The sequence below is a fragment of the Cynoglossus semilaevis genome, chromosome 4, assembly GCF_000523025.1.
Source record: "Cynoglossus semilaevis isolate Cse_v1.0 chromosome 4, Cse_v1.0, whole genome shotgun sequence".
NCBI classification, from domain to species: Eukaryota; Metazoa; Chordata; class Actinopteri; order Pleuronectiformes; family Cynoglossidae; genus Cynoglossus; species Cynoglossus semilaevis.
The window spans coordinates 8821993-8842966 of NC_024310.1; positions in this window are offsets into that span (position 1 = coordinate 8821993).

The window sequence follows — 20974 nt, forward strand, 5'->3', positions numbered from 1 at the left end:
ATTATTATTATTAGATAAAAGTTGTTTTGAGAATGTGAACTAAGGGCATGACATTTTATATTCCACACACAAAAATGTGGTCAAATAATTCAAAACTGCATTGGACTTCCAGAGGCAAAGACAATATCAGGGCAATTTCCGTTAGAATTCAAACTGCTTATTTGTCCCCTTTTTCAGTGACATAGATATAATCTTCGAGCACAGGCCTTGAGAAAAGGTCAGAGATAAAAAAACCCCTGGGCCCAGATGAAACTGTGAAATTCAGTATGGTATTGATGGGAACGGCAGCTCTGGTGCCAACATTTTTTTTATTTCAGTAAGATAGAGGAGAAAGACGATACACAGATTGGCTTGAACTTGAGAAAGTCTGCAAATTAGCAGCGAGCTGCATTTTCAGTGGTTACCCTTTAAGCACTTGCTTACAAAAAGATCTAAATGATGACTCACTTATTTTGCCAATTCACTTAAGGACATGGCAATTAACATAATGAATAAAACTTTGCTGTTTAAATTCTAATTATTTCTCTATAGCTGGTGATTCTAAGGTCGGACCCGGGAGCCGACTGTGACCCCTGGAAAGAATTAATGGAACTCCTGACCTCAGGGTGGACTTCATGATGACATCACTAAATATTTTATTTTTTCCAACTAAAAGTTGAAATGAAAGGAAAGTAACCACGCTATTAAAAATGTGTACTTACTCTAAAGCATGAACTGTTACATCATTAGCCCAAAATTAGGATTCTATCTATTTACGTTGAATACCCGTGTTGTCTTTACCGATGGTGTCTTCACATCAGACCACAAAATATAATATAGTATTTTTTTATGAATCATGACAAGTGCTGCTTTTATTTGTTACATATTAACTTTATTTTTTTAACTTAATTATTTGAATTTTATTATTGATCATTATTATTATACTTTATTATATATTGGTAAACAAAAGATACATTATTTTATTATTGATCATTATTATTATTATACTTACTTATACTTATACTTATTATACTACTATTATATATTGGTAAACAAAAGATACAGTATACTGTACTTTGGTCTTATCTAAAATATGCAGCAACACAACACAGTACTGTATTGCTCACTTTTTATGTGAACTAAAGAGTAGACAGCATCAGCCTGTTTTTCCGAGTTTGTGAAGCAATATTTTGTTCTGTTATCAGACCAAAATGTACAAACAATTGCAAAAAATAAAGAAGTAATTTAAAGCAAGGCCATTGTTACTTACAGTTTAGTTCTTTACCCATTCCACTCACTACCTTTGTCCCCTTTTTATGAACAAATCTTCTGAGAGTTTTTTTTTTTTTTTTTTAACTTACCTTAGTGGCTGTGACGATGTTTTGCTGCGTGGTTTGGTTATTTATATCTACCCTGGTGTTATATTCACAGATGCCCATTATACCACCCAATGTTTTATCATGCCCTGGTTTATATATTATGTTATGACACCTTCCTGCTGCTATCTTTAACTGGGTTAGATGATGAGACAGGAAAATAAAGAACAACACGCATTTTTGCTTACTCACATAACAGGGGTCACCAAAGCAGGTGATCACTGTAGTACTTCTACGCAGTTCCTAATCAGCGTAGAGTTAAATTTAACTAGTGGACTAGGAAGTAATCTTTCTTCCAGTTTTCACATTTGGTTATGAATGACAAGGCTCGACTGAGGGACTCAAGGACAGGACACAGCTGGGAGACACCACAGTCATTAATAAGACTGAAGATGGTCAGGATTAAAGGAAAAATAAGTAGTGGCCTCAAGTGTGCTCAGTTGGAACGGGGAGCGGTGGAAACACAAGACAGCAAAAGAAACAGAAACAAAACTCAGGTACAAAATCACTAGGCAAAGACTCAGTGATCGAGTAACAGTCACTAGGGTAAAATGTCTGCAGACTAATGGCTAGTTCAAACAAGCTAAGCTAAGCCTATTACGACTGTGTGGTACAGATTATGCCAGAATTTCCTTCACTATTAACAAGTTACCATGAACAACTAGAGCTAGACTCCTAGCCCCTCAGGCCAGAGTACATGACATTTTCTTTCTGATTTTTGACTAAAGCTTTGCAAACATACTGTATTTGAGCAACACTTTAAGATGGAACCTTGTTTAGATGAGGTTTGCGGTGCACAATCCTCATGTGAGGAGGCTGTGAGAAAGTCACTCAGTCACTCAGTCTGTAACATCACAGCGGGGCAACACACGGCATCACAGAAAACCAATAACTTTGTAAATGAGATCAGTAGGAAGCTAATAAAGCATCCACTCCAGCGCTGTCGTTTCTGACAGTCCACCGCCGCGGGTGTCCACAAAAACTTTTTTTTTGTCATATACTTCTAGTGAACAACAGATGACAAAAGTGAATGTATCAAGGAGAGAAAAGTCTTTTTTTTTTTACTGTAGATGGCCCTAGCACATTGACAGCATTGGTGCAAAAGCACAGTCATAATCAGGTTAAGGCCAGGGCTGTGCAGCTGCTGCTCATCTGTCGGTCAATCACAGTCTGCACACTGAACCAATCAGATTAGACAACGGTGTCCAGTTCTATATTATACCATTATTTTGGCTATATTTGTTCCTGCAGCTACAGGCTAAAGAAAGAATCACCCAGTGTCACCGTCTTCTCCGTTAGCTGTCTTAATGTTGCCGTCAGATGTGAGAAACAAAACATTTTCTATTACAATTCAGTATTTGACTTTTTGCCCCATTACCACTCAGCATCATTTTGTGGTACAACATCGGAACTCGTTTGTTGTCTGAGGTTGTACAGTTCTCCTGCTGTGTCATCCCCTGGTGCGATGTCGTCTCTGCGAATCACCAACCAAACAAACAGCAGCTCAGACAAACAAACTGCTGTCTGACAAATGTGATCCATCATTTCTGCCCTTCCATCAGAGAGCGGCTGAGTGACTGTGTGTCTCCTCTGTCGTTTATCTGAGGCTCGCACTTCTCTCAGACATTTGAAGACATTTGGAGTATTCCGTCAAAGCTTATGACATAAATTCTGGATCTTTTACAGCATAAACACCAGGGCTGAAGTATTCAGTGGGAGACATTTAAATGGATGCAGAGTTTGTGATCATTGTAGCCCTTTAAGGAGGCAAACAATAAGTCACTTTGTAGACTTTTGTCTGAAATAATGATCAAATAATACCACTCTTTTTGAGTAAATATCAAGCAATGATACATATGAATAAACCTGATGACAGTGATGGTGGGTACTGCAAAAACATATCTGGAGAGTACTGTATATTTTACTACTACATCACTGCATTTTGCTACAGCTACATTTCGTTTCTTCTTTTTGTTGGTGCTGAAAACCTCTAATCATTTTGTGCAAAAACATTTAAGACCAACTACTTCATATTTACATCCTGAGATGAAGTACTGTTAAATTGAAAATAAACAGATTCATCTCCATATACTTTCCCTGACAAGTCCCTGTAAAAAGACCAAGTAATATTTTTTAATGATCACATGTTTTTTTAAATTATTTTTATCCAAAAAATCTTGCCTACTATTTCCCTAAGTACAGGAAGGAAATTTCAGTGCAAAGAAAACACTTTGAAAGGGAACTGGTTTTACCTTAGGGACCAAAACTGTAACTCCATATAATGGTACATCTGCAGAAGCCTTGAACTTTGTACTGTACATGCATGTGGTATTAAGACCCTACCATTTGAATTCAGTAGAACTCAAGACTCATCACTTTAGGAATTCTTATACTCTATACCTGATCTGCTGCATACTGTTGCCTCAGCTTCTTGGTTGGAATTTAAGGGTTAAATATTCTTGAGAATTTTTTTTTTTTTTCGATTGCTAATTCTATGAGCAGAGGAAAGAGAATAAATGGATGGAATAATAAAAATAATAAAATTATAAAGTAAGAACAAATATATTCTGTAATATATAACATGCTGGAACCGCTGAATGAGTGGCTGAAGTGCACTTTATGGAGGCAATGTACTGATTGCTGCAATTTTACCCCAAAGTACCAATTGTAACAGAGTCTAGTGCTTACCATCATTAATGCTAATAAATCTACTCTAAGGGAAAAAAAAGCAAAAAAATAAAAATAAAAAGCTCAATTTTATGTGCAGCATAAGAATGAGAAACATTCTCATCCAAGTACTGCATCTATTACAGCACAAAGTTTGATATACTGCAAACAAACAACAGCTTTTTAATGGCTAATTCCACCGAGTCATCATAGCGTTTTTAAACGAAGAGAAAAATACTCCGGGAACATTCGATTCTGTGTAGACCCCGTGACTGCTCCTCGTTTTTGTCATTTATGCATCCTAATGAAAGCCCACAGTGTGAAAAAAGAAAAGTTAGGAGTATAATGTTTTTACATTAACTAGTGTTCTTCCATAATTACTTAAGGCGACCATATGTTCTCCAACATGTTTAGGATGGAAAAGTGAGGCTGAGGAAGGGTTTTCTGACTGACAGCCTGTCACTTGATTAGTCGCTCGCATAACCTTTGCCTGTGGTGCATTATGCTTCGTGAATACAAATTATTTATCCATAAACAGTAGTTATGGTACTGTACATTTTCTTTTAAATGTATAACTGTCTTCATAAATTCTGTCCTTTTTTCTGCTTGAAAATGATTTTTCCTCCTGCTGCTTTTAAAGTGCGGACAATGAGCCCAAACTAATGCCTTGCGCAAATGTCATCTGCGGTGTGACGAGATAATATTAACCCAAAGTTTTATAACACTTAATTAGAGAAAGGTCACCAGAATATTGTTCCAGGTCTTATTTAGATTTCAATGGAGCATGTCTTCATTTTGCACTTACTCACCACTCTTCACTTCTCTTCAGAACTAACCTTCATAGCCGAAGTGCGAAATGTCACCGGAATAATAATCTCAGCCAGGAAAAGCATGGCGGAGAAGATGGATCGATAGGAGCAGGCCCACACTGAAAATTAAAGGCTTCTCTGTGTGTCTGTAAATAGATTTCTTCCAAGACAACCAGCTATTCCCTGCTCGGCCCGAAGGCTTTAAATAATAGTTTTCATTTGCGACTAAAAGACAGTGTTAGAAGTCGCAGTTTCCTTAATGTGGTGGGTCGTGTACACCACACTGAGTATCAGGCTCGTGCAGCAAACACTCCACAGCACTTGTGTGAGTATAGAACGGTATTACATAATATCTGCCTCGTACCCATTATTCTGTGTTCGCACTTTCTTAGACTTTCATTTTATCCAGGTACAATGACTTTTAGATTAAGTTTCAAATACATTTTAATGTCAAAACATAATTAAATCTATATGTGGCTTCAAACATACATACGTATACATACTAATAATAACACTAATGTATACAGGATAATAACAACACTATTTACAATGATGTGATGAATTTACTTCAAGAAAAATAAAATTTCATCTAGTGCTTTCAACTGATTAACAGTTTTAATCTGTTTAACTGTAGGTCAGCTGTGGATTAATTACGAATGATCATGATCTTAATAAATCTGGATTAATTATGAGATAAATCAACATTTCTAAATATAATATATAAAACCTTCTTGCTGGTACAGAAACTCAAATAACAGCTGGTAGATCTTTGTGTTTCACATTCGTTGTCTTTTATAACTAAGCCAAAAGATGGAATTATTAATATGGAAAAATATCAAGAAATACATACCCATGATCCCATCAGCCCATGTGTTAATAGTTGTAATTAATTAATAAAAACTATTTTTGACACCAGTAATTTTAATATATGGCTTTGTTCATACAAGTTTTTCTTCTGATGAATAAATACATTAGATCCAACCAAACCAACACACAGAGACAGCACAACAACTCAGGATGTGTGAGCTCATGTCCTCCCACGTCTTCATAATGATAGTACTGGCTGTTGTGTAACAACAGAGCACAGATCAGGTCAAAAGAGAAAGTTCTCCTTCAGCTTACCAATGTCATAATTTGACCCTGTTTGTAGATTCAGGATTCAGATCCAGTATCTTTAAACCAATATGTAAAACCACCTGAGGAGACCGGCAGTATAATTGTTGGTGTACAGTACCACCAACCTCCAAACAAAATAATGAGGATTGACTGAAAGTTGCTGTGATTCAGCAGCATTTGCATTTGCAGAAATACCGCCACAGGCTTTGCTAAAAAAGAACTGCACAGAGGACATGGCAGTAAGAATGAACTACAGATATTTTTTCAGAATGTGTAGTAGGTCCGAGTTCGGGGGGGGCGGGGGGTTAAGGGATTTGAGGGTGGGGGGCAGGTCAGAGGCCTGATAACTTGTGGATAAAAACCACCTCTGAACCCACTGGTTCAAGTTGCTGATGCTCCCGTGCCGTTTGCCTGACGGCAGGAGTGTGAGGAGTTAGTGGCCGAGGTCAGAGTGGCTCCTGCAGAGCTGGGTTTAAATGCCACTGACCTGGTGATACAGTACCCTGTACAAAGTACCCGGAGTGTGCAACGATTTTTATGTTTTCGGGGTAGAAATATATAACAATACAATGTGAAGTGAACATGTTTAAATTATTTAAATTTTTCTAGCACAGCTTTACGGTATTTTATCAAGGCATATGCCTCAGTGTGAGTGCGACTGGGTGCTTGTGTGCGATTGAGGTGCACGTGTCAGATCCAGGTGGGTCCAAGTACAAGCAGCCAGATTCTGCTAGCTGCTGGGGGAGACCTGCCTGAACCACAAACAAACTGCCAGCAACCCTGTCTGTTGTCTGTTAAAGTGAACTTGTCTGTTTTTGTTTACTGGTTATTTCCTGGGAGACTGGTTAGAGGAGGTTCTTTTACCCACCAGTTTCCACTAAACCTGGACATAACGGCCATTTTATTTCCTAATGTACAACACCTGCTGCTATTTTACCTAGAAAAATGTAGATTTTTTTCCGACATCAATTGCGACAATTTAAATCTGAATGACAAACAAAGAAAGTTCAGGCTAACGATTTAAATTCCAGTACGACACAGTGATGTTTGCAGCAAGGAAACCCTTGATGGTGCACTGTGAAGGTTTGTGATGTCCATCACAAACTGATTCAGATTCTGAAGGAGGAAGATTTGTTGTCTGGCTGAGGTTAATTTCACACCCAGAGGCTGTAACTACAGTAACTCAGATCCCTGACAGTCATCTTCAGAAACTCCTTGTTGGACATGGAGGAGTGTTCTTCTGTTTGTGACTTCTTATGGTCCACCATCCATATTTATTCACATTTATATTTATTTTAACACTAGCACAAAAACAACGACACAGCTGGGTGGGCAGTAGGGGATCTCATCATTTCTTCTGCTCAAACAGAAGCTAGTGACTTTTTTTTTTCAATTTTTTCCTCATTCCTTTACTATATCTTAAGAGAAATCCTCTTTCTTCTGCTGAGATCGGAGACATGCACATACACACAATGCAAAACATGAGAGACCAACAGTGATTTCTGATTGCCTCCCCTGGCCCCCCCTCTGTTTTCTTCTAGATGGCATAAATTGTCACGTAAAACTGTTCACTATTCCAATGTTTGGAACATTCTATTCTTCCAAGTAGGAACTTTAGAACAAAGATGTATAAAGTAAAGTAAAAATCAAACAACAAAACAAGTCAGTGGTTATATTGAGAGAAAACAAAGGCTCTTGGATCTAAGGCAGCCCTGGGCTTCATGCAGCCTTCAGGCCACATCCAGCCCTCTGACTATCTCCAACCAGCCTGTGTGAGAATTAAAAAAAAAAAACAAAAACAATTGTGTAACTATGTCTTACAGACCCCTTAACTCCCACCACTGATCTACGGGAATTCGAATCATTGGTGGTTTTGCACGTTGGCATCTACCAGATAGATCTACCACATATGCTTGATCTGTGTTCTCTGGCTAATTTGCACATCACATCATGATATTATGTCACTCTTAAAAATATAGCGATGCTCAATACATTTACTGCAACATTAAGTGACCATTTAATTGCAGTGTCAGTTATTTAAGCTATTAACAAATCTCTTTTTTCTTTCATTCCTGCAGTTGGCAGAACCAAAGCTAAGCTCTAAATTAAATCAACTTATCTGCAACTCACAGCTTTATATTTTTGCCCCCTCTGTTGCGTCATCTCATTACATAAACTACCAGTACAACAAAATGACATGCTGCTGATTATAACATAAAACACAAAGCTGTGATGATAAAACAGCAGCCGAACCCTTCCAAACACCCAATCAACAAAGCGAATTTATCTAAGTCCGATCTTTGTCCATTATCAGCGTGAAGTAACAACATCTGCTTTGTTGTAATTGAAATCTTAATTACACACATTAATTATCGTAGGATGAATGCGGAGAAGTGATATATAAGCCATTATCACAGAAATCAATCGAAACGAGCGAGACATAATGGACTCTCGCCTGACAAGCAGATGATTAGAAATGTGCCATACTTTAAAAGATGAATTTTGTATTACATACTCAAGTGAAGCAGACTTAAGGCCTTTTAAAGCTGACGGCTCGACACTGTTTTTGTGTATTTGCACCTCTGGCTATTAAAGGATTTATTATCTGGAAACCTGAGGAAGGGATCTGTTTAAAAAGATGCTGCAGAGCCTAAAAAAATAATAACCAAACAATACCAAAATCCTTTTTTCTTTTTACATCCCCATAGTCATGACTCATTGCTGCTTCGGATACGGTTGAAACAAAACGTGTTTTTCTAATGTTTCTCTTTCTCTTCGACCATCACCATGGACACTCAGACTCTGTGGTGGATGGATCGCCAGTCATGGGTATCTTGCAGGTATTGTCAGGAACAGCAGGCACCCAACTTGTAATTACAGCCAACAATGTTCTCGCTGATTGCAATCAAATATTATTGCTTTGTCTCTCAAAACCACGAGATCTTGACAGATCCGACTATAGCCTTTCTGAACCTCTGTTTCAGCACAGTGTGGCGCCGACAAGCAGCAGTCAACTGTCGGACAAATTCCACCTGTAGGAGGTGTGTGTTTGGGGATGTTTATATTTAAATATTTTGAATTACAAAATGACAAAATTTACAAAAAAAAAAAAAGAATGTCATCCTCAGTTATCCCTGCAGGTGCCCAGTACGTTGAAATCCATCCTGTTATGTTAATTATAGCAAAAATAAAAAAAACAAATTCCTGAGAAGAAATTTGTTTTGAACACTAAATTTAGCTTCAGAGTTGGCAGATCATTATCTCAACAAGACTAAAAATATTAACAATTACTCTTTTTACTGCATGCTGGCCACCAGTCTGAGGCAGCCAGCTCACCTCTTTAACGGGGGCAGATGTTGAATTTTCAAGGGAAACACAGCGACAAAATGTACAGACACCTAACCTCAAGCCGCATTAGTTATAAACGGGTGGCAACGACTCACAGGGTGATTAACACTGTGAAGGACGAGGGCCTGCTTCAAATAATTAGAGTGCATGTTTGAATTGCTTTCGAGGGCCATTATTATCACCCACATGGACAAGCTACGAAGGAGTCAAAGAAGCCAGAGCGGAGGAGGCGTAAGGACAGGCAAACATGGTTGCACTGACCCAAGAAAAGTGGACTGCACTCAGAAATCCCAGTCACCTCTGGCTGAAGAGGCGTGAGGGGACGTCGTGGTGGGAACATCTGATGCATGTTTTGGTTTTTAAAACAGAGCAGAGGTGATTTCCTCATGGGTGAGACTATGACTATACTTCTGATATCATGCTGCTTGCATTGAAAGAAACAAACTGTATAACCCTGTTTTCCTAACAACTGTCATTGTTTTTTATATGCAAAAAATTCAGAAAAAGAAAAGTTACATTTATTTATATGAATCAAAGTAAATTATTATGTTAATATGTGTTGAAATCTAAAATCCCCCAAATATTTTCATAAAAAAAAAAAAAAAGAATATTATTATTTCCGTGTGTGTATGCTGCTGTATGCTGATTTTTGGTCCATTACTGTGTATTTCAGACAACATAACATAATAATCTTTTGTTTAGTTTTATTTCATACTTAAAAAAAAAGATTTTCTTTTCAATTTTCATCCAAAGATGAATATCCTGAGATGAATATTAGCTTAATTTTTATATTCTTTAAGATTTTATAGATGAAATTTGGGTGAATTCGAAGTGTAAACCCTGGAGGGCATTTCTCTAACTAACACAGGGCCGCAGAGGGAGACAAAGAAAAACCCACACTTTAAAGATTTTTAAACCTTACTCCCAACAGCACTATGGAAGAAAGTCCAGGTGATAAATGGTGAGTACATGTAAACTCTACAGTAAAAAGACCATCTGTTATCGGGCAACTTTTTTAAGCACCGTTCCACCGTACTGTCCCAGCAGTCACTTTATTACTCGGCCAAGGCTGCAGGCTGCAGAAGGCAAGATCTAACTTTTACCATCTACTCAGTTCAGGGCAAACCAAAAACTTCATTCAGACAAAAAAAAAAAAAAGCATCCTGTTTTTACCTTCACTAAATGCTGTAGTATACATCATTTACACTATAACCTTGTCTTTCTTAATTGCTGTGGTTAATTCACAGCAGGAAATTGCAGCAAAAGTCAGAGCACAATGGTTGTTTTTTTTTTGTTTTTTTTCTTTATCACTGCAGGCAATGACTGTGGTTCATTATGCAGAGGAAAGCAAATTATTTTGTAATGATCCTTTGCAAAACAAAACTGACACCGAACAAGATGGTGTTATTTTTAGGTCCCCAGTCACCATCATAGACTGCAATTGAATTTTCATTGCTGTGAAAATGGGTGTTTTTTGATAGCCGCAGTAGACCAACAGTGCTGCCCACAGGTCTGCCAACGCTACGCCTCGACTCTTCGTCCACTTTTTCTTTCTTGCCTCCCTATTTTATTTTTTTTTTAAGTATTTTCAGAATGTATTAAAGTGGCTTTCGTGTCTTGTAGTCCAATAATTTCTTGGTGCGTGTTGCGCTTTGTTTGGCCAGGTCATTTAAATGTATAAAAACATGTATTGCAATCCATGCTCAATTTACTGCAGCATAGATTTGAAAAATATTAGTCATAATGTTACTTGATGACTTCACCGCCTCACTGACTGGACTGATCTTCAAACAGATGGACTTGAGAATAAGTAATGCCTCTCAACACCAAGACTGACTGGATCCAGAGCAAAGGTCCTTTAAAAACCTGCTTCTATACATCAACGGTGTGTGTGGGTGTTTGTGTGTGTGTGTGGCAAAGTGTGTGAATCACCCAGTGGCAAACAGAGAAAAGTGTGTTCATGTCTGTTAGCAGAAAATGAGCTGCCTTTAAAAAAAGCTCATGTGTTCAGGCCTTTAACTGCTCTAATTATATTGTGCAATCTAAAGTAAAACCTATATTAGAAACAAATGGAAGAATGCATCAAGGAAGACGCAGTATCGTTTTAGTAAGAAACTATCTTACTAAAGGAAGCCATTTTAAATAGGGAATCTATGGGTTAAAAAGTGTTTCTAAAGAGAACTGTAAAACTGTATACTAACTTTAATCCTTTTAAAACCATGTGTAGTTCAGTAAGTCTGTTTGTGTTAGAGGTAAAACTGTATACTAACTTCAATCCTTTTAAAACCATGTGTAGTTCAGTGGTGCAACAAATACTTATTTTGACCGATTTTTCAGTATTTACGTAATGTTTTAGCCTCATCACAGAGCCAGCTGATTGACTGGTAGGTAAAGCAGGCTGTTTTACAGATGAAACATCTAGAGTTGATCTCACACTCTTCTTTGTTACATGCTAATGTATTCCTGAGGTTGACATGTAGGTTACACCCAAAGTCTGGCAGCTATGGAGATAAAAATAGAACAGTAGAATGGAAACAAAGATTATCCTTGCTGCTAAAAAGGGGATTTTTTTTGTAAAGAAAATTATGGATTTAATCATTGCTTTTTAAAATGTCAGAGTCACTCTGCTACTGACAGCTGTGATTGGTCACAATTTTTCAATCTAAAAAGCCTTAAAGCTCGCTCTGTGGAGGTGGAATTCTTAATATTATTATTGTTATTAGACATATTACAACATATTGATGTCTTCCATTTTTTGAATGGCAGTTTGTATATTTTAGGCAAACAACTGTGCTCTCATGCAATGCTTATAATGATTATATTATAACAATCATAATCATAATTAATCATTATAATAATAATAAATAAATCACAATTTAAAAATCATATGCAGCTAATACAGCTTCAATTACGCAACACATTGAAATGACCTTAGCATTCAGTATGACTTCTGACTAGATCAAATCTTATGATAAAATATATTATTGGATTTTGTATTTACAAAACTCTTTTCTTCAAAGTAAAATGAGCATTTATTCATCATCACAAACATAAATATAATAATATCGTAATGACACTTAAGCCGCAGCAGGTCTTTGATGGTTGATACCAAAACAGAAGGTACGAAAACACTGAAGCAAGAAGATTTGAAAATCTTAAATTGGGCTGTTTTGATAAACAGAGGTTAATACAAGGTTAGAAAAAATTAATCACACAGACTTATTACCTCCGTTCGCGCCATTTTGTGGTGTCCAATGAAACTGTCACAAAATGATGAACTAATTTCCTGGTGCTGATTCTTTTTACCTTCCCCTGTTACTATTTTTGACAGCTGTCCCATCTGGCTGGCCCTCACAACAATATTAGCCAATGAACCTTCATTTCCTCTGTTGTTAAATAGAAATGAATCTGCTCTCCATCACAGGTGGTAGACACACTTAATTGACTCATGTTAACATCTTCCCTTGCCTTGTACACCTGGTGTCTTTCTATATGCACATTTTAGCAAAACATTTTGCTCCAATTTACTCATCAGCCCAGATTGACAGTTAATCCCCAATTGACATCCCTATCAAATCAAGGCGGTCGTTTTACTCCACATTCGCTCGCAAACTGTTGACAGCCCAACATACTTCTCACCTCAAATAATTAATCATTTAATTATTATTCCTAAATGTTGCTAAAAAATCTTTACGAAAAGGCTAAAATTTAACAGCTGGAACCCATTTTTGCAGAGGATGGTTCTTACTGTATATCCTACATCTATGGCCTTTGAAATGTCACCTTGAATGTTGCTGTTCTTCAGTGTTGTTGGCAGCTTGTCAGAATAACAAACACAGAGAGAAAAAGAAGAGAAGTCTGACTCAGTGTTTTGACCTCTCTATTGAAAATTTCATTCATGTTAAAGATGTTATTGATTGTTCGTGGATTGTTGTAATATTTACAACCACCTCTTTTTGGTAACGGTCTGGGTTTTTTCTATATTCCATTACAGTGCGACATTGGTTGATTTCTGCTGCAAATTGAAACTTACATGTAGTGCGTAAATACATATATCACTTACCTACGCTAACACAGCAGTAACATCATAATCTAGGACATAAAAACAACAGAAGAGTCTGACATACGCCTGGGAGACATAATGAAGGGCAAAAAAACACAAAAACAAAAGAAAGTAAATGTAGCACAATGCAATGTACGGCGTACAACCAGCAAATGTAAACAAAGACAACTTCCATGTATAGCGCCACACCAACTTTCCTTTGCCCCTCGCCTCTGACCACAAGTCACAACTCACACTTCCTTGACAGTTTCACTAACAGCTTCACTTGTCCTTTCCCAGTCGTCCTCTCCAAGTTCCTTCTTTCTCAACTTTTCTATATTCTCCCTGCAACATTCCTCCTTCCCTAGTTTCCAACAATTCATCCATGGCTCCAACTTTACTCTGACTCTTTTCCTTCATCTTTTCTCTACACACCACCATCCTTTGCTAGTTGGCAACGCAATTTCAATATTTAATTTATAGGTGACTTAACTGTAGTATTACAATGTTTTAAATCAGACAAACTCTCCTCTTTCTCACAAAGATCAGTGATATGAATCTTCAGGGACGTATGGGGATTTACAACATTTTTGGAGGCCAAGGTAGAAGGAACAAACACCGGCTGCATGCTGTGCTAATACTGAACCGGCCTTGTGCCAAGTTGTGTAAATCGCGGGGGTAATCATTAGAGGGGTTTAAGTAGTACACTGTGTGCACTGTGATTATTCTGTGAAAACAAGCCATGTGACAGGTGGATTAATTTGGTCCAGTCATGTTTTTGAAATGAGGGGGTGGGGGTTGAGGGGCAGAGAAACACAGATAGTGAGAGAGCAACTTACAGTTGAAGCCTTTGATCCTTGGTGATTATCAGTGTAATTATTTATTGCACCCCAAAAACCTTTGATACCCCCCCACCTCCCTCCAACCCCCACTGACAGAAGACAGCAAACCAGCCTGACTTGTTTATTTATATTTGACTTTTCTGGACAAATACACCATGACATTCATTATTTATTAAAGTGTCTGACAGAAAGCAGTGGTTCAGGTCCACGTGCTGCTCACTGCTTAGCATTGTTCTAATGGTTCACTGGCTGTTAGGGAATTTACAAAAATGTGTTGTTCAACCACGCTGCCAGGAAAACGAGCCCCAGGATTGGATATGACAATGGGCCCCTATGTTACTGTGTATATTTCCACATACTATGCAGAATTCACTTTTCATGCAAGAGTGACGCCCACCACAAGAAATGTCTTATATTTAATGATATTATAATAAATTAATATTTTAGCCCCCTATTGGTACAGGGACTTTACTACATGGATTTGATTTAAGAATAACAGGCAAAATTTAAATCTCAAAAAAAAATAAAATAAAAAAAACATCAGTCAACTCAGTTTCCTCCCATCTCACACACCGGTTACACTTTTTCTACAAACTCCAATCCCATAGGTGGCAGTAATGCCTCCAGTGTTCATCTGCCTGTTATGTACTTACATCACTGAATTATGTAAGTACAAAAGACAAGAACACATTGCTTGGCTTGTTGAGTGAATTTGTCTAATTCCAGCTTTCTGTTAATTTGGGACCCATGATCTATGGCGAAGGCATAGTTGTGTTTTAAATGTAACATTTGGTTATCATCTTAACTTTACTACTATCATCTTAAGCATTTATTGTAAGAATAATGTAGGACGACTACGAAAGTATTCACGTAGCAGAACTGTGGCAGCATGGGAAAGAGAACACCTAGAGATCTCCTCCTCTTCCTCTGTCACAGTTGAGAATGAACAGCATGTTCTCCGCAAGGACTCCATTTAAGGTTTCAAGTGTTCTTAAATTTAATTACTTTCCATTTTTAATATGGTCAGTCGGAGGTCTAATTAATATGAATTCAGTGCTAATAAAATAGAGGCTGTGAAGGGAACGTACATCCACAGTCATACTTCAGCTAATAAACCTGGATAGACCTAAATAATTGGATGATCACAAAAGTACGGGTCACATGTCAATGTTAAAATTGTTCTAACTTCACTACATGCTACGATAGGCAAGCAGGTTCAAATGAATATTTTTCGAAAATGAATCAAATCAGTGGGATATACAGAAATCTCATCTCTAATGTGTTTTGATGAAGCATTTACTCCCTGCACAGCTGGGATTGGCTCCAGTGTCCCTCCCCCCGCACGCCCCAAAACCATGCATAATATAACACAAGTGGTAGAATTTCCTAGAGAGAGTAAAAGGCAATTTTACATTGTCGAAAAAAAAAAACAATTTCCGCTCAACTTCGACCTGCACGTTTCCAGACTGCTCGATAAAACACTCCTAAAAATACTGCTGTTAACACATCTTTCAGCAGTACATTAAAATTAAATTATCTGTCAATTTAACAAATGTACAAACTCAGCTTGCAAGAAAAAAGAACTGGTTTCACAGTGGTTAGTGCTCACAAAAAGAAAGAAATTTACTGGATTTATTTCGATGTTTGTAGAAACAAAATGGGATGAAATGTTTTTCCCAGAAACACATAAGCGTAAACTACCAAGGCTTGTGGTGGAACCTGAATTTTACATTGAATGACCTTGGACCCACTGGTCATATCATGGTTTCTTAGTTTGGTCCGTTTTTGACAATGTTTTAACGGAAGAGAAAAACAAAATGTGAATTTAAAAATCTACACAAATACCATTTTCCTACTGCCTCTAACTTGGTTCAACAAATCTGCTCTGCTCAGCATTCATTTATGATTGCACCCTGCTCCAGACGTATCAGTAAACAGCTGTGGAACTACATGTTTCTTGCTGAATGTCTTTGGATTTGAATATTTGAATCTAGTTTCCAGAACTAGTATAACGAGGATTACTTCCTGCAGCCTGTGAATACCTGCTGATGCAATAAACAGAGAAGGGAAAAAAAATTGAATGTTGCACACTCACAAAAGATGTTTCAGGCGAGCACAGGTTTTGAAAGTTCTATCCATGTCTGAAAATATTTTCAATGTCAGATGAACATTAAAAAAAAAAAAAACAACAACATGTACAGAGGTTATTACTGCCCTCTTAAAAATCAATTAACACAAAGGAACCACATGGACCCACATAAAGCATAATCGTGAGCGATCCTCAGCTTTTATCAAGCGATTCCCCGCCTGAAATAACCTAACCCACTTTCTGTCCTTTGCTTACGCCAGCGCTAGTCAAATGCAAACAGATAAACATACCAGCATACAGTATTACTACCTTGTCCTTACAAAATATGAAATACATGAATGGACATTTTCAAGTGACGCCTGGCTTTAACTTACCCTGCAGAAAGCTTGAGAAGCCAAGTTTTAATCATTAAATTTATCACTGTTGATGCTTAACAGAATATGATTTTTTATCATGTTAATATAATTTTGTCCCACCCTGTAAGTATAATACATCAACCCTTTTATTTAGCCTCGACCTTTAGTGAAAACTGCAGTTTTTTATGAGCATGTTTAAACCGTAAAGCTCTCCTCAGTCATTGTCTATTCCAGGCTTTTTCCTCTGTAAAAGAGCCTGAATTGTTTGTGCATTGTTTATTCAGCTAGCACAAAGACACAGCAGGCTAACCAAGGAAGCTGGAAATAAAAGGAATGTGGAACGAGGAGCATGCAACCCTTTGGGAATGCTCCAAGAAATCTTATTTGTGCTTTTCATGCCTTAAGCTTCTTGTCTGTAATCTTTCCCTCTAGATGTGTAGGTGTGTATAGGTGTGAAATACGCTTTTCTTGCATGGGAAGGGTTCCATATTGTTCTTGCCAACATGAAGAAAAATAAATAAAAACATGTTGCCAGCTCAGACTGACACAGACCGACATTTCTAGAACAGAAGGATCCATAAAACAGCTTTAAAGTGGGATAAGTAAAGGACGTTGTTGCGAGCGTCCACTGGCTTCATACCCAGTATGACATCATCAAGTCTTGGTGTGTACGTGTGAATAGCATTCTTGGTCTATAATAATTACAAACTTGTCAAACTCAAGGCCCGGGGCCCAAATGCGGCCCGCCAAGCTATTTTGTGTGGCCCGCGGGAGCTTAAAAAGCAGCGGAGTTTCTTAATTCATGGAATTAAAGGGTTTTTATTACACAGCAATGAACAATATTTTTAGACTCTATTCTGTTTGTAGTCTGAATGACATATTATTTTAAAATATTGCCAGATTATCTTTAAATAAAGAAAGTAAATGGACATGACCTATGTCCTATGGACTGGTACTGGTCCGCAGACCGAGGGTTGAGGATCCCTGATCTACACAGTCTTCCATTTACAACTGGCCCTTCAAGAGGAACTGTACTGCTGATGCAGCCTTTGGTGAAAATGAGTTTGACACCCCTGGTCTACAGGGAACCTTGTGTTTTCCTGAACTTCTTTTCATTCTTGCACTTTTTCCAAACTTTTACTCTATTTACATGATATTATATTTTACAATTGTACGGCTCACCTTAGACCAGCAGGACCTGGGAGATCTGTTACACTGAGATGATGAAATCACAGTGAAATAGTGATAGCAGTTTTAAATGTAATGCACCATGGAAAAATAAATCTCCTAGCAGGTGATTCTCTGGCCGCAATATTTTTAAACCTTCATTTTTACATACAGATGGTCTTAACCCAGATTATTAACAGAAATTGTTTAATGTGGTGTCCTTTAATTTATTATACTTAATTAAGTTCATTCCAAATATCTTTGTACTTTTTATTTTGTTACAGTACTTTTTGTCCCTGGATTTATTATATAGCAGTAGTTTCCACACAGTTATTTAAATCACCATTTAACATTAGTTAAAACACACTCACACTACAAACTTCCTTGTAATCACTCTAACAAAGAAAATATCTGAACTAAACATTTAAAGAAAATAGCAAAGCAAATACTCAGTTCCTTCACTTTGGGAACCAATATTTACCACTCTGGGTTTTGTTTTTTTAGCTATTTTCCATGACTATCATTACTTGTACAAAAACCAGCTACATTCTAACATGCTAATGGAGATATTCTGAAACTATTCTGTATCTAATCTCTGAAAGCTGTTTGATTTTTTATTTATTTATAGTACATCAACACAGGATCATAAAAACTATTTGGTCATCATTTATCTATTGTTGTTTTTTGGTATTTGTGCTAACTGGATCTCAGAACCCACTGAAATGATCCAAAATAAAGCGGTGTGGTGATGCTGATGGATCTAGTTAATTTTTAAGGTACCTGACATAATATTCTTTATCTTTTTACCAATTCCACAGCTTTTAAAGAAAGTAAAAATAAAAAGTATTTTGGGAAGTACCCACTAAAGAATTGCTCCCGATTGTTTGTTGAAACCTTTACACTGTCTTTCTTGGTAATAAGTCAAGTGTTCAATGAACAAACAAATGCAATTTAGAGTGCTCTATTAGATAATGATAAATGAAATCCATAAATCAAGTTTAGTCACTGGTGCTGTTGGGAGTTGAGAAGAAAAAACTAATATTGTTTGTGGAATTAATGTTTCCTTGTGGCTAAATCCAAAGAAAATTATTGAATGTTTGTTTACAGGCTTGCTGCTGCATCCATTCATCTACTCAGTATAATGTACAAATTCATTTGTGTGAGGCAATGGAAAGCTGCAGAGCTCAGACAAACACCCTCCTAAACTGCAACAAATAAACAAGCAGTGGAGAAAAAAAAGAACTGCCCGCAACTGCAGTGAACTGATGAACCACAGTAATGATGCAGCAAGATGCTGTAAACATGTTTTGCTCCACCGTCTATGACATCAACTGACAACAGATTCCTGAGGCAAAGTTTAAAATTTAAAATATTTTCAGCATATTTCAAATCCTGGCTGTGCCATACAGCAGGGTAGTTGCAGAATATTCTCTACAATAATTCACTTATTAATATGTTATTGATGTGTCTGAATGTAAAAATGCAAATAGGAATCGGCCAATAGCAGCAAAGGTGGTATTAATGTCATCACTTTCCTTGAAAAGATTTTAAATGACCTGCAGCCCTCATAATACAAAATGTATATGATGTATGTGGATAGGAAGAAACATTTACAGCAGAGGGTCCCAAACACAGGGGCGCGGCCTGGTTGCTAGGAAACAGATCAGCGGAATGTCCCAAAAAAGTAAATTTTCTGACAACAACCAAGACAAAATAAAGTAGAATTAAGAACTATGGTTTTTTTGTTGGTTGTATATAAGAAATATCTTAAGTTCAAACTTTAAATATCTTCTTCCACCTGCCTTGTGTTTTCTAAACATGTGGAAGAAAACTCTGAAAAGATGATTACAAATGATATACTGTATATAGTCTGTTCTGACACTAAAGGGTATGGAAGGAATGCAGAGATATAAATGTACATTTTCTTATGTGCTGACTCCTTAGAATACAACCAAGACATGAGTGGGTTTTTCTTGTTCAAGAATCTGTGAAGCCTGAACCTTGAACTTCAGCGTGTGGTCCAGTAACGACAGCCGGTCGACTAAATCTGAAAGAATAACACAACTAAAGACTTTTTGAAAAAAAAAACTTTATACAAACTGTAGCTACGTCCAGCTCAGGAGTGCTCCCCAGCTGATGTTGCTTATTTGATTTTTCATGACAATTGGCAAGGATGCTGCTGCAACAAATGTATTTATCCTGCAACTTGAGAACTCTGAAGCAACAGTATAAAACTGTCCAGACGCACACTTTCCACAGTGTGAAAGTTATAGGACCTAATTTTCACGTCGACACTTCTGTCCTGAATTATACAACTAAATATTATCTTGGTAACCCATGGAGCGGGTCTCAAGTGGCACCACATGCAGTGAGTGGCCTGATTCTGCCCAGCTGGACAGACAAACTAAAACTATAGCATTGACAAGTATGTCCTAAAAACTGGCTGCTTCTTGTTTATTTTCACAAACTATTTTAAAAATTACAAATGCTAAATAATATTAAGTTATTAAAGCAATTACTCAGCCTAAAGAGACTAATGCTTGGAGTCTAACCTTAATTTTGGTGCAATGTAGCAACAACAGAAACCATTTTCTAATGATTCAAATCTGGACCATGACCATAAAGAATAAACTAAAAACTCTACTCACTGGTTCCACTGCACTTGGGTCAGTGTGGCTTTAACACGGAAAATATGTCACAAGTCTTAAAGTTCTATGCGGCACAGAAGCCATTCCAAGACTTCCTGAAAATCTTTGGGCCATTTTGGGAAAGTATTCTGAATTGAAAAATCTAACAGTGAGGGATGACTGTATAATAAGAAGTAGTTAAATACACTCAAATATGAAATAAAAATCCCATTTTGGATTCCAGTCATGGGCCAGATTGGATGGTTTGGTGGGCCAATTCTGCCCACAGGCCACCAGTTGATAAACACTAGATAGCCACAGGATCATCAGACTTCCCTGTGTCTTTGTTTACGTAAGGATGGACAAGATGAAATGTTAAAAATGCAATTTGATCTGTAAAGATGTAGTGATTTCTAGGTTCTAGGTTCCCGAACCCACATCACACTGCATTGGGGACATTGGCTGAAAGACTGATGTCCCAGAGGACTGTCAGAGGCCCTGGGCTCCCACCCAACTGTTACTGATGTTTTTTTGGGTTTTTGAGATGCACACATCT